The 14619-nt window shown below is 49.0% G+C and overlaps 1 long non-coding RNA gene across 1 annotated transcript; it reads left to right on the forward strand.

Annotated features, from left to right (window-relative positions):
* Positions 1-4583: 4583 nt before the first annotated feature.
* Positions 4584-10003, forward strand: LOC116151448 (uncharacterized). Its single transcript, XR_004130972.2, has 3 exons — positions 4584-4786; positions 7466-7659; positions 9376-10003. It is a non-coding gene; the product is annotated as an uncharacterized LOC116151448 (long non-coding RNA).
* Positions 10004-14619: the final 4616 nt, after the last annotated feature.

Here is a 14619-nt window from a genome sequence, read left to right on the forward strand (position 1 = left end):
GGGGGTGGGGGAGGTATCAATATTTAAATGTAAAGGCAAGTGTCAGAGATTAAGTCTTTACCGTTCACTTAAGTGAACACCCCTACCGCTACAGTCCCAGGTCTCCTCTCCTTCCAGAACACTCCTTCTTGAAGTTGGGCATGGCCACATGACTTGCTTTGACCACCGAGTATGACGAAACTTTTAAGAACCATTGTGTGATTCTCTGTGCTTCTTTCCCTTACTGCAGAGAACTGGAAGCCTTGTGTTAAGACAGCAGCAGCATCAAATGCTCAAAATTCTTGGTCCCAGTGAGGTTTCCATGAGCTTCCCTGATGATCCTCATTAGGGACAAGAAACACTAGAAAGAAAAAAAAATCTTTGTTGTACTGGGCTTTGTTGTTTGTTATGGAAGCATAACCTAACAATTTGGGGCTGAACTGTATCCCTCAAAATATATGTTGAAGTCCTAACCCCACTGGTACCTCAGAATGTGACCTTATTTGAAAAAAGGGTTATTGCAGATGTAACTAGTTAAGATGAGGTCATACTGGAGTAGGGTGGGCCTTTAATCCAATGTGCCTGCTGTCCTTATAGGAAGATGATGTGAAGATACTGTTACCAAACAGAACTCAGGTTTGCTCACCTTCAGGGAGCAAAGACAGTCACTTGACTGGGCTGTGGTGAAGAAAAGTACAGTGTTTATTGCAGGGTGCCAAGCAAGGAGAATGGGCAGATCATGCTCAAAAGACCCGAACCTCTCAATGGCTTTCAGGGAAGAATTTTTAAAGACATTTAGGGTGAGGCTGCAGCTCATGGACTTTCTTCTGATTGGTTAATGGTGAAGTAACAGGATGATGTTTGGGAATCTTAATCATCAATCTTCTGGTTCCAACCAACCTGGGGTCTCGTGCTTGTGGTCGGCATGTAGTCACCATCCTCCATCTGGGTGTGGGGTCTTCTGATTGTTACTTGTAGCCCTTGAGGAGGAACTAGGACTCTTTTATTGCTGAACTATTGTGTAAGCTAGCATTACCTTTCTTGCTTGACTACTTTCCCTTTGTTTCTGCTTTCCTTTACCTCCCTAATTAGTAACAGTTGAGTCTGTTCTTTGGATCTCAGGGAAGGCCTAGGAGACTAAAGCTTTTTTTTTTTCCCCTACAAACAAGAAATGGGGGACACAGAGGGGCTTTTGTAGCTGGGAACACCCTGCAGGGTCCTGCTCAATTTCAATATAAGGGCAGAATACCCAGTGAAGGTGGAAGCAGAGATTGGAGTAATGTAGCTGAGGAACTCCAAGAGTTGATGGCAATCACCAGAGACCAGAGGCAAGGAAAGATCTACCCAGAGTCTCCGAGGGAACATGGCCTCACTGACATTTTGATTTTTGGCTTCCTGAGCTGTAAGAGAATCAATTTCTGTTGTTTAAAGCCACCTAGTTTGCTGTACTTTGTTATGGTGGCCTCAGGAATCTAGTGCACACTGACTCACCCTGGCTAATGCAGTAGTCAGTGAGGGCTCCCTCTTACAGTCATCACTGTGTCTATTAGTGAGACTTTCAGGTATATTGCTCCGTCCTCCATGTACAATATTCATTCACTCATTTTTACTATTTATTTTCTTGTTTATTTTATTTACTCTGTGCCCAGGACTTCTCTCTAGGCAATGGGGAAGCACTGTGGACAAAATGACTGCTTCTCACAGAGCTGGTTGACTCTTGGGGTAGAGACCAAACATGGGGTAGGTAGATGTGTGTGGGGTCTCGCAGGTCCAGCTTTGGGGGTTTAGAGGCCCTCTACCTGGATGACTCCTCCTCCAGAAAGGAAATAGGAAAACGTAGCAAGTTCATGGGATGGAAAACCAAAGAGCTCTGCAAAGTGAGATTGTTGGAAAGATTTATGATGTATTAAGTTAAAAAAACAACGTCAATCAAGATTTCTATGGATGATAAAAGCATGAATCATAAGAGGAAAGACTGATACATTGAACAGCACCAAAGTTAATTGCTTTTATTCTTCTGAGACACAATTAAAATGAAAAGGCAAGTCATAGACTAGGAGAAAATATTTGCAAAACATACATCTGATGAATGATTTATATCCAGGGTATATAAATAAACCTCAAAACTCAAGAATAAGACAACACACAATCCCCCAAAAATATGGGCCAAAGTTTTGAAAAAATTCTCAGTGAAAGAAATACAGGTGGCAAATAAGCACATGAAAAGGTATTCAGAATGGTCACTCATGAGGGAGCTGCCTTTCCTCACTTTCTCTTGCCTTGAACATGTAAAAAATAAACAAGGGGTAGAGGGCATAGCTCAGTGGTAGAGTGTGTGCCTAGCATGCTCAAGGTCCTGGGTTCAATCCCCAGTACCTCCACTAAATAAACAAACAAACCTAATCACTTGCCTCCCTCCACAAAAAAATTAAAAACAACTTTTTAAAATATGTAAAAAATTAACAAGCATATCTCAACAAAATAGAATTGGGAGACCAGTAGGGGGAGCTCTCATGTACTGTGATAGCAGAGCCCAACAGGAAGAAGAAAGACCCCTCTTCTCTCCTGGCAAGAACTCAGCCAATAAAAAGCCACGGACTCTTTCTTACTAGAGCCCTCCCAACTTCCTTCCTCCCTCTATCAAAGCATGCTCCTTCCCTTGCTGTGTGGGAACGTGCACGTGGCTCGCCATCGTTGTAGACCCCAAGTTGCAATTCTCTGCTGATCCTGAACAAACTCATCTTTTCTGGAGAAATATCTGGCAGTCTATTTACTTCAAGTCAACAGACATAAGCATGATGCTTGCAGCACGGACCATTCTGCAACCTTGAGGGAGAGGCCAAAAAAACTCATCATGGCATTAACCTTGACATTGCTAAGTTGCTGAGTTTCTACCTTCAGACTTCTTCCTAAGGGAGAAAAATAAGCCTCTATTGTATTAGCCGCTGCATTAAATTCCCTGTTACTTGTAGCTGAAAGCATTCCTGACTGCTACAACCTCTCAAGTCCCCATAAAATCCCAGGAAGGCATCACGTTGGCTCTGATGGGGTCCCATTCCCACTGCTGGACCAACTGTGGCGGCCCTCAGGGATGGGATATGCCAGCCCAGTGGCCACCTTTACCTCGTAGGCTGGGGGTGGGCAAGGATGGCTCCCCAGTGGGAAACTTCGTCCTTGGGCAAGTCATTCTACCTCCCTGTGCCTCAGTTCCCTCATCTGTGCCATGAAGATGGCCAGGTCCCTGGGGTTATGGTGAGGATTAAATGTACAGTGACTGGTGCTCAGTGACGGCCAGGAATGACCATTATTAATTACTCTTATTTTACCATTCTATTGCTGTTGTCATTGTTGCTATTATGATTAATGCAGATACTTTCTGAGGCCCCTTCCAGCTTTCAGTCTGGTTGTTGCCGGTACCTCCAGCCCTCTGCCAGCTCTCACAGATGCTGCCTGGAGCTGGGGTAGGGAACAGGGCTCGTCCTCCTCTCTGCCAGGTGGTCCCCTCCCCTGCTCCAGCCTTGCCGCTGTCCTTGCCCAGCTCCATTCTGCAGGGACCCAAGATCCTTTCCACCCCGAGGAGAAGTCAGGACCAGGAATCATCCCTGAGGCCTAAATGACTACTCAGGTTTTTTGAGAGTCTGGAGGGAGCAGGAAGGAGCAGGGAGGAAGTGAAGTTGAGCCCAAAGCCCAGCTCCTTGCTCCGGGAAGCCTGGTCTAAGTCAGGGCCCCAGGGACCCGGTTCCCCACAGTCTTCATGCTTCCCTGCCCCACCCTGGCTCCCGCCCTATCTTTCTACCCTGCCCTCCCCTTCCCTGCTCCTTCTCTCCCCTGAGTCCTGCCCCAGCCCCACTGGAGAGCAGCACTTTGGGCTGGTCTCTCGATGCCCTGCATGATTAAAATGCAAAAGGCGCCTCTGTCCAAAAAAATGAGGCTGGACCCTGATCACTCCCAGCCTTCTTGGCTGAGCAGCCACCGGCTTCTGGCTGCCCTCATCCAACACTGGAAGGAGCTTACGGACGAGGGAGCAGAGGCCAGAGTGGATTACAAGCTGGGCTTTAGACTCCTGGCTCAGTGCTCAGGCCGTGTGGAATAGGGGTGTGAGTGGGGATTTGTGAGTGGGGGGGGCGGTGTGAGTGGAGGGGTGAGGTGGGCAGCTCATCCATCACCTCCTGGGCTTCAGCTTCTCTATCTGCAAGTGGGGGATGAAAATGGAAGATTTCATGCTTAGAGCCTGCCTGGCCCCCTGCAAGCACTGGTAAATCCTCCAGGAGATTTCAGCCCTCGGACTCCTGCTGTCCCCTCATCTCAGCCATCTGGCCACCTCCATTGAAACAGCCCTCACCCAGGCACTTGGGGCCACAGCCCAGGGACGGGCTGCCAATGGTATTCTCACAGCTCTAACCCAGCACCAGCAGCCCCCAGGGGCTCAGGATGCCTCCATCCATTTCGGTCGAGCGCCCTCTGTGGATTAGGCACAGCGCTGCATGCTGCTCTCTCCTTTACGACAACAATTAACGATTCAGTGAAAGAAGTTCTAGGAGGCTGTGAAGCAAAGAGTTAAAATTGTGTCCCGTCCGTCTGTGTCTGCTCGTGGCCGCCTTCCTGACCCCACGCGCTCTGTACGCACATCGCTCTCCCGGCGGCGCCCGGTCTGGACGGAGCCCCGTCAGCGCAGGAGCCCTGCGTCAGGCTTTGCCATTACTGCGTAGTTGCCGCAGTGTGGCTGGGCCACCGTCAGTGGGGCCAGTGCCCCTGGTGGACCTCCGGGCTGCAGCCCAGTTCTTTCTACTTGTGACGGGGCCACAGGGTAAGCTTTCATTCGTGACTCTTTATCCGCGTGGGCATCATTTCTCTAAAGCAGACTGCTGGATTCAAGGCTGACATGCTCTTTATGTGGGGGTTACCATCAAATCCCATCTCCCCAGCAGGCCGCTCCAGACTTGCACACTCACTCCCCTAGCCCGTGCCAGTAGGTGCCTGTTGCCCCTTCTCCTCCACCCTGGCAGTCCCCAGCGTCCTGCCTCTCTTGTTTTCTTGTTCCCTTCAAGGTGACTGGAGGTCGACATCCTCTCATGGCCATGCTGTTGATGCCAGCCGACACCAGCTGAGACCAGTGTTTGTCTGCATCTCAGGGGACACCATTACAGGCACCCACAGGAATTGGGGGCCAGTGGGGAAGAGGTTTGGGTCCCCATAAGTAGTGTAGGGAGCAGTTTAGAGTTGGGTTCTGAAGTCAGATGGCCCATGATTTGAATCCTAGCTATGCCCCTTGCTGGCTGTGTTACTTTGGGTGAGTTATTCAACATCTCTGAGCCTCAGCTAGGTCATCAGAAAGGCCAAGCTCACAGGAGCATCTAGTTCAGATGATTGTTGTGGATGAGTCAGTACATACTTGGTGCTTAAATCAGTGCTGGGCCCATTAGCTGCTGATGTATTACTTGGGCACCTATAGTACAGTGTGTACGAACTGGTTTATTTCATCCTTACAACTAGGGGAACATGAAGCTCTGAGAGGTAAAGGGACATGTAGCCCCAAACTGGATACTCACCTCTTGCTGCTCTCAGGACCCTATTTCAGGTCCCAGTGGGGAGGGTAGCTGGTGTGAGGGTGGCCCACCCCTGCTGGGAAATGGGATTTCCAGGGCTGGAGCCCAGTCCAGGGCACGAGCCTTGATGAGGAACAGATGCACAGAGTTGGGGCCCCGCCCACTCCCCGTCTGCTGCCCGGGGTGGGGGGTGGCGATAGCTTCCAGATGGGCTCTGCTCTCAGCAGTACCTTAAGTGACTCGTTCTGGGTCCCTGCGGGGCAAGACTGCGGACCTCTTCCCTGGCTCTCAGCCCCTCTGGTCCTGGTAGATACCTGACAAGGTACCTTGGTTTGGGCTAGGTGACCTTAAGAAAGTTGGTCCTGCTCAGAGCCTCAGTTTCTCCCTCTGAGAAACAGGCATTCTCCATCACTGGCCTGGCAGAGCTGTTGTGTGCCGGGAATCCTAAGGAGAAGCATGAGAGGTTTTCCCAAACTGTGGAGGGCTGTGCATCTGGGGCAAAATCTTCCAGACCAGGCACCCCTGGAGAAGGAGGCCTTTTGTGTTTGGTTTTTATTTTCTATTCATATTTAGTTTCTGAATGTATTCATATCCAGAATACAAAATTTCAAAGGTACAAAAGGAAGTGGACATAGTGAAAGATGTTTCTCTCCCACCTCAACCTCCAGACACCCAGAGACCCTCCTTCCCCAAAGCAACCCCATCACCAATTTCTTCTGAATCTGCCAGAGATATTTTTTGCACACATAAGGAAATACAGAGGAATTTTTTTACCCAGTGACGGCAGACTTTACACACTACTCTGTACTGTTCTTCTGTTATTGATAACACCCTTTAGAGGTCTTTCTACATGTCTCCAGGAAGATCACCTCATTCCTTTTGATGCCTGACCAGGGTGAGCTTCAAAACAACTCACAACTCTTCCGCACAGACACTGACAAATCAGAATGGATCCCAGCAGTGCACAACCACTACAGCTGTACAGTGCCAGCCCTGTGTCTGTGTACTGTTTTCAGTGCATGGATGTGTCAATGTGGACTTAACCAGTCTTCAAGTGATGGGCACCAATGTTTTACTTTTTCAATCAAGCTTGCAATGGCAATGAATATCCATTTTAGACATTTGTGGAAGGATATAAGTAGGATATTTTCCTAGAAGTAAAATTGCATTCTATATCCACATGTAAACAAATTTTATTTTATCCTCTACCTTGCAGCAGACACAACAATGAACTTGAAATGGGCCATAGATCTAAATGTGAAACCTAAACCCATAAAACATCCAAACAAAAAGTAGGAGAAAAATCTTTGTTATCTGGGGTTAGGCAAAGATTTTTCAGACAAGACACAAAAAGTATGAATCAGAAAAGAAAAAAAATGATAAGTTTGACTTAATTGAAGTTAAAAACTTCTTCTCTTCTAATAGAAATTTTACGAAAATGAAGACAAGTTATGGATTGGGAGAAAATATTTGTAAAAGTTACATCTGATAGAAGACTTATATCCAGAATATACATAAAGTGTTTGCATAACTCAATAATAAGAGAACAAATAATGCAATAAAAACTAGGCCAAAGATTTTAAAGGATACTCCACCAAAACAAAGATATTGATGGCAAGTAAGCGTATGAAAAGATACTGAACATTATCAGCCATCAGGGAAATGCAAACGAAAACCACAGTGAGATACCGATAGGCACCTATTAGCATCGGTATGAAAACACTGCTGATGCCAAGTGCTGGTGAGCGCCTACAGCAGCTGGAACTTGGGAAAACAATTTGGCAATTTCTTATAAAATTAAATCTGCACTTACCATATGACCCGGCAATCCCACTCCCAGATGTCTACCCAAGAGAAATTAAAATTGTGAAAAAACATACACAAATGTTGATAGCAGCTTTTTGAATAATCACTAAAAACTGGAAACAATTGTCCTCCAGCAGGTGAACGGATAAATAATAGAATACTACTTGGCCCACAAAAAGGAATGCACTATTGATACAAGCAAAAATACGGATGAATCTCAAAGGCAAGATGTGGAGTGAAAGAAGCCAGACTCAAAAAGCAACGTACTGTATGATTCCACGTCCATGACCTTCTGGAAAAGGCAAACCATATGGAGAGAGAACAGCCGGTTAGTGTTGCCGGGGCTGTGGGGTGAGGGGGGAGGAGATTAACTGAAAAGGGGCAGGAAAGAACTTTCTGGGGGTGATGGAACTGTTCTAGATCACGACTGTGGTGGTGGTTGCATGAATATCTGTTTGTCAAAACACAAAGGCAGGAAATTTGTTTTTTTATCAGAAATACTTTTGACAATAATAAATTCCAGCAAGGGATGAATATTGTTCTTCATTCCCAGGGGCTCCTGGCCTCCCACTGCCTCCTCTGTGTTTGTCAATGTCAGTGAGCAGGTTGGCCATCCCCAGATCCCTCCTGCTGCCCTTCCACCTGTCCCGGCCCATCCAGCAGTGAGGACCACCCCCACCCCCACTTTGGGCAGGCTCCTCGGTCCTCGCCACTGCTCCCCTTGCCTGTTGTTGGGTTAACCTAGCCATTACCTCCCACCACAGTCCCCCAAGATCATGAAGGAACCAGCAAATATTCATTGACTGAATGAGTGATGGATGCATTATTGCCCTTGTTAGAGAGGTGGCCCAAGGGTAGGGCTCCATCTTCTACTACATGGGGACCTGAGCCTCAATTGTATCACCTGTAAAATGGCGGAGAATGTAGCAAACAAGCGTGTGAATAGATGCTCGTAAACCTTAGCAGTCATCAAAAAAATGCAGGTTAAACAGTGAAGAGGCACGCCCTCTCTACCAACACCCACTGGACCGGCAAAAATTAGGAAGTAGGAATGATCAAGTGTTAGCAAAGGTGTGGGAGATGGGAATTCTGTGCTCTGCTGGCATTTGAACTGGTGCAGCACCTAGGGATAGCAAGCAGGAGTGACCCAGCCACCCTCCTCCTGTGTGTAAAGCCCAGAGAGATTCTCCCACTGGCCCAGGAGGGGACCCTAGGAGGCGATGGGCCACTCTCCTGTGATGAGGTGTCAGGAAGGGAACAGTCAACGAGAACCCATGTCTGATGCCAGGGTGAGTGAGCCACAGGGGAGCAGGGGCCATGTGACCAGGTGAATGAGGGGGAAAAAGAGTTAGGAAATCTGTAGCATGAGGCCATTTCTGTAAATAAAAAACCACACAAGCCCACAAAACATCCCAGCTTGGTTCACAGGATCACCATAACCCAGGACACAGACTAGACTCCTGAGAGTGACTGCCTGGGTGGGAGGGGAAGAGGAAGGGCGGGAGTATCAAGAAGGAAACTAAATTAAATAAAGCAAGAGTGGGGTTTGCAGAAACATAATGATTAACTCAAATTTCTTGGCACACACATTGTAAAAAAAAAAAAGAAAGAAAAAGAAGATAAAATAGGCATGATGGAAGGGCGGCCATAGCATCGCCTTCCTCTAAGGAGCTAAAGTGGGCAGGGTACTCAGCGCAGTGCTAACACACCGTCAGCTTTGTAGATTGAGCCCAAGTTACCTCCAGACACCCGCCCTGGATGTGGGGCCTTGCACCTCTGGCTCCCTGGGCAGTGCTGCCCTCTTGTGGCCAAGACAGTTATAGGACTCAGGCCCCTCCCAGGGTATGGAAGGAGGGGAGGAGAATACAGTCACAAGAGGAAGGAGACTTTCGATTGGGGAAGAGGTAGATCAAGGCAGGCTTCCTGGAGGAGGGGCGTGTATGCTGAAGGATAGATAGTATTGGCCAGGGCTTTACACACCTGATATCGTTTCATTCTCCACCACCCTGGAAATCAGTGTTATTGCTTTTGGCTTTATTTGCAGCAGCGGAAAGGGAGGCTCGGGGGCAAAGTCACACACCCAAGGTGATGCAGCTTGTTGGGCGCGGAGCTGGGATGTGCACCCGCGTCTGCGTGACTTGCTGGTATGTTCTATCATTCCCACTTCGGAGTGGATCAGGGAACCCGGTGAGCGCAGGCACAATTTACCCCTGAATCCTGGCGTCTGAACGAAGCCTCAGCAGAATTTCACACCAAGTTTGCGCAAGGAGTGGAAACGGAACCTGCAGGAACAAAGAGAAGCTTGTCTTGGGATGGCGTGCGGGGACTCACTTCAAAAGCTGGCCCCTCGCTCTTTGGCAGGTGGCTGGGGCGCCCACACTTGGAAGTAAAAGATGGGTCCTCCCTCCCTGAGCTCAAGGACATGTCTCCAAGACACTCTCTGAAAAACGCTTTATTTTGGAATTTATGTCCAAAGCCATTTGAATCTTTATCAAGGGTATTTAAAGACCTGTTTGAAAAATGTCTCCAATGTATTTCCTTTTTAATTTTTGGATTTGGTCATGTATCCCTGATTTGGTCATGTATATATATTGTCTGAAAAGTCCAAAGGAACAAAAGAGAAAGCAAGTCTCCCTTCCATGCACTTGAACCCCATCCTCCATGCACTTGAACCCCACCCCCCATGCACTTGCACACCGTGGTGCTGCTGGCTGTTCCCACGTAACAGTGCACCTCGGGATTGCTCCACATCAGTTCGCCACCCGCTTCCTGAGATTTCTCAGCTCCGTGGAGGTCCCTGCGAGCTATGGGAGTACAGTATATACAGGGAAGAGCCGTGTACCCTGTACACTTGTCACTTTGCACGTGAGCCAGGCTAATTAGAGGATAAATCCCTAGAAATGGGTTGCTAGGTTAGGGGACACATGCACTGTAACTTTGATAGATGTCGTCAGCTTGCCTTCTGTAGAGGCTAGGCCGTGTCCTCCCCTGAGGAAGGTAGGGGACAGCACCAGAGGGCCACCCACAGCCTAGCCAAGGCCCTGTGGTTTGGAATTCTGGCTCTTTGCCAATCAGATAGGTGAAAAATAGTAGCTCTGTGTGATTTTGTTGTCATTTAATGAGACTCAGGTTGACCACCTTTTTCAGTGTGTGTAAGACCTTTTTGGAATTCCTATTGTGGGTGAATATTTTTTCTGTGAGGGAGCAATGCTGAGTCAGGTGTGCCTTCATGCGTGCATGTGCCAGAAGCGCCTGCCTGGTTGAGGGCAAAATTTTGAATTCCCATTCAGTGACTTATTTTCTGAGCCTCAGATTCCTTGTCTGTAAAAACAGGAATAACAAATCTACTTCAGAGGGCTCTAGGGAGGATGAAGTTTTTAATGTTAAGTGTCTAGCCCAGTTCCTGGCTCAGACTTACTGTGTAAGAAATATTTGTTGAATAAATACAGGAAATATATGTAATTTAAAACTTTTATTGAGCACTTACTGTGTATACAATCCTTGCTCATATATTAACTTGTTTAAACCTCACAGTAACAACAGGAGGGATCTCTTATTTTCCCTTTTTACAGATGGGGAAACTGAGGCACAGAGGGAGGTACAGGATCTTGCCTAAGGGCGCATAGCTGGTCAAAGGTAGAAATGAGATTTGGGGCCTTGCTGTCTGCCCCTCCACCCTAGGAAAGGTGCACTGACCTCTGTTTTTGTTTATTGCTATGAAAACCTGCCCAACCTTATTTTATTATTTTATTATTGAGTTCTGAGGATCAGGAGTCCAGGCAGGGCAGCATGGGGCCAGCTTAACTCTACTGTGGCCTTGGCCAGGAAGACTCTACAGCTGGGACTGGAAAGGCCAGGACTGGAGGACTCATTCCAGAGATGGCTTCTTTAGTGGCAGGTCTGGCTGGATAATCTATTTCGCCTCATGGATGTCAGGTTGAATGGAAAAGCACTTCTGTGGGTGAGGCTGGGAGTCATGGAGGACAGGACGGGAAGCCAGCAGACCCAGGGCTGCATTCCTATGTTTAGGGTCTGACAGTCTGGGAGGCTTAGAAATTCTGGGCTTGGTACCCTCATGAGCAGCTTCCTCTCCAGGCCTCTCTGCACTTGCTGTTTCCTCGAGCCGGGACCCACCCCACCCATCTCGTTAGCACCTCCTCATTCATCACTTCCCAGCCTGGCTCTTTGGCCCTGGGAGTGGAGCTCCTTGGTCCCCATAGGCTGTAGGCGGATTTGCTGCCCCTCCTCCTAAATCCTGTACCCTGTGTGTGGGAGGGGTCCTTATCACACCCTTGTCTGTACTTGTCCACAAGACTGGGTCCCTTGTCACCAGCAGCCAGCATAGTCCCAGGCACACAGCAGGCATATTTAGTGAATGGATGAATGAAGAGCTGAAATCAATGAATTTTGAATGACTTTAACCTGAGCTTCAGTTTGCTCTTCTACAAGTCAGCGGCTTGCAGGGTTGCTGTGAAAGTGGCAGGAGAGAAAGGATGTGAAAATGGGCCCAGATAGGAGGCAGTCAGAAAAATGGGGGTCATTACCATCTCCACTGAGGAGCAAAGAAAATGAGATATTGCCCCTAAAGCACTCAGCAGTGTGTGGCACATAGTAGGTGCTCAGTACTGGTAAGACAGTCTTATTGTTAGTCATCATTATCATAATTACTATTATTTTGTTATGATAAGAATGCAAATTTCCTGCATCACAAGGGCCATACACGATGGTTTTCATCTAAGTGGAACTGGAGACACGTAGCCCGCTCCAGGAGTGGGGGGTGAGGGCCCCGCACATTTTCGCAGGAGGACCAGAACTGCCACCGTTATGGAGACGGGTTGTGGGATGTTGGCCTGGGGTCCCCCCTTGAGTCGATTTCCCCTCTGAGCAAAAAAGGGCCTGGGCCCTAGACCTCTGAGGTATGACCTTCTTTGTGCTGCTGTGAATGCCTCTCAGCCAAAGCCACCGTCACAACTGTTATTCCTCAGATACAAGCCTGTTCCTGGTTGGGTGGCGCCCTCTAGTGATAGAATGTGGGTATGACAGGCATTGTCGTACAGGGTCAGGCAGGCGCAGAGCGAGCCCAGGCCAACTGAGAGTCCTCCTGGGGAGAGGGCCTTAGGGGGCCTAGCTGGAGTATGGTGCTGGAGGGGTCAGGCAGGAGCTCCTAAACTTGGGCTAAGCGGTTATTCTCTCCCACTGGAACAGCATCCCAGTGGAACCTCCCCCTGTGCTCTGCTTTTGCGGGGTGACCCTGGCCAGTTTCTGAGCTTCTCTCTGAGCTTAATCTGTAAGATCTGGTTACCTGGGAGGGTCTTCTTCCCATTAAGGGGCCTAAATCCCCAGGGGAATGTGGGAGAGGCTGGGTTGGTAGAGATTAGGAGCTGAGAACAGAGAAATGTCGGAGATCCAAAGGTTATAGGCAGGGTTTAGGCCCTGAAGAAACTTTATCTCCTAATTTGAAAAAATTTCAAAAACAAAACAAAACAAAAAAACAACCTTGACCAAAGCCCCCAGTTGAGAACAGAGGACCAGACCCTCTGAGGGGAAGAACACGGCCAGGGGATTGCAAGACTAGAACTTTCCACTCCTATCTTGGTCTCTTAGAATCGTGGAATTTGGAACATTCAGCATCCTAGAATTTGAATCCTATCAGAAAACCCTGTATAGAATATAAACTCTGTAGATTCAGACTGTTGAGCCTTGAGGTCAGAATCAGATCTGCAGCCCCCTGAAATTTAGACCCCAGTGCTCTGGGACTGGTCATTGGAGAGCCAACTTCTCCTTCCATCTCATCTTGGAATGAATGTTTGCTCTCATTGTCTACTCCTAAATTTGTTAACAATTAGTAAGTCTGGGTGGGGCCCTGAAATCTGAATTTTTAAGAAGCACCCAGAGGATGCTGTTGGGCCATCCAGGTTTTGGGCAATGGATTTAATTCAGTCAGGCCACCTCTTCATCCATCAAATGGGGGAATGGAGGTCCAGAAAGAGGAAATGGTTTGGTCTTGACCCCACAGACTGCTGAAGATGGGCTGGGACTTGAACCTGTGCCTCCCAGTGCTGAGACCCCTCTCACCAGCACCCCAGGGTGTTTAGATGGCTCCGTGGGATTGTCACACCTCCTAGGTGTCCCTGGCCACTCAGACATGTCATACAGAGCACAGGAGGGTTCCTGGGGTTCACTTCTGGGATCTCAAGAGGCACAGGAGTGGGGGGATCACAGCGTTGCTCTCTTCTGCCTCCAGGCAAGCTTCCTTCTTTCAAGGGGCCTGGAGGGTCTGAGGTCCCAAGTCTCACTCTCACCTCTTCCCTGCCCTCACTGCTGAGCCCCTGCCACATGCTAGTCCTCTGGGCCCCAGGCATTCCAGCAAAAACCACTCCGTGTGGTTTAGATTCGGCTACTTCAAACTCATCAGCCTTGTGGTTTTGTAACACCCGCCTGATGCCCAAGAAGCATTTGTGAGTTTCTTTTTTCTTTTCTCTTTATTAAAAAAAGGGGGGGGTGTCTTGAAACAATAGAGCACATCAGAGGCACAAACTTGCAGAAGGGAAGCTGGTGGCCTGGCCTGGCCTGGCGAGAGGCGCTAGCTGTCCTCTGGGAGGTGAGGGCGGGTGAGAGTGAGGTGGGCCTTGGAGGGTAGGCCCCCCAAGATCCTCTTGGGAAGCAGTGCTGCGGGATCCTCATGTTCCAGGCAGAGGGAGGCCAGAGAGTGGGCACTGTCTTGGGTGAGGACATGCTATTTCATCACCTTTAGCCTGTCCTCCAGCCTGGTGACACCCCCTTCCCCGGGCCACCCTGGACCCCTGGGGTCTCAGACTCTTCCTGCTCCTGGCTGTGGCTGCAGGGGATGCTAACGCAAATCAGGAACATTGCTTCCTGGGGAGTCAGGCGAGCAAAGGAAGCAGGGGTACCTTGATGGTGGAGTGACAGGCAGGGAGAGACTGCTCTTCCTGCTGGGGGGGGGGGGGCGGGCGGGCGGGTGTCCCGGTGAGTCCATGTGCTCAGGGGTCAGTGCTGTGGGTAAGTGGGGGGACTCCTCCCCTGCTCCTGACCCAACCACTTCCTTTCTCACCTCCCCAAAGGCCCCCAAAATCTCCTCTTAGATATGGGTGTGCTGAGCAGTGCCACCCAAAGGCAGAAAGCACAGCACTTGGGTTCCTGCTGTGACCTTAGGCAAGTCCCTTCTCAGGCCTGTTTTCCCAGAGGGACAATGGGCAGGAGGGGCCTGGCTGGGGGAATGGAGTGGCTTAGATCATCTCAAAGCTCTTCCAGCATCCATGGCCTCTTC

The sequence above is a fragment of the Camelus dromedarius genome, chromosome 18 (assembly GCF_036321535.1).
Source record: "Camelus dromedarius isolate mCamDro1 chromosome 18, mCamDro1.pat, whole genome shotgun sequence".
NCBI classification, from domain to species: domain Eukaryota; kingdom Metazoa; phylum Chordata; class Mammalia; order Artiodactyla; family Camelidae; genus Camelus; species Camelus dromedarius.